Below are 572 nucleotides of genomic sequence, written 5' to 3' on the forward strand. Positions count from 1 at the left end.
GGGAAAGAGAATACAAAAATATTCCACCTTCAGAGTTTATCCAAAAGGTGAGAATTGTATAAAGAATCAGTCAGCCTTATATCCCAAGTGCTTTGCACGGCAGGGCAGATCATATGCCATTCTTGAGTTCTACATGTTTTTCTGTGCACTGCCTTTTTTTTTAGCGACACTTCAGATGTATGTTTTTCTGAAGCTGATCAGTACCTGGCCATGAACTTTGACAGGTCTTCAAGGGTGGCTGGACCTAGGACCTCAGACAATATCTCAGGGGCTCCCCAGTGCTCAGAAGCTCGGGCAGGTGCCCCCCTGATGGCTGCTGCAGCCTAGGACCCTCACCCCATCCCAGCTTCCCTGGCAGAGAGAAGGAAAGCATGCACCTTCCCGTAGTCCAGGGTTGGGCAAACTTTTTGACTCGAGGACCACAATGGGTTCTTAAACTGGACCGGAGGCCCGGAACAAAAGCATGGATGGTGGAGTGTTTGTGTGAACTAATATAAATTCAAAGCACCGTATTTGCCGGCGTATAAGACGACTGGGCGTATAAGACGACCCCCTAACATTTCCACTCAAAA

General features: G+C 48.3%; 1 protein-coding gene across 1 annotated transcript in view; it reads left to right on the forward strand.

Annotated features, from left to right (window-relative positions):
- Window positions 1-572, forward strand: part of CAPZB (capping actin protein of muscle Z-line beta subunit) — a 73,299-nt gene that overhangs the window by 30,270 nt on the left and 42,457 nt on the right. The gene's annotated exons all lie outside the window — the stretch shown is intronic.

Source organism: Myotis davidii, unplaced genomic scaffold (assembly GCF_000327345.1).
Source record: "Myotis davidii unplaced genomic scaffold, ASM32734v1 scaffold299, whole genome shotgun sequence".
NCBI classification, from domain to species: Eukaryota; Metazoa; Chordata; class Mammalia; order Chiroptera; family Vespertilionidae; genus Myotis; species Myotis davidii.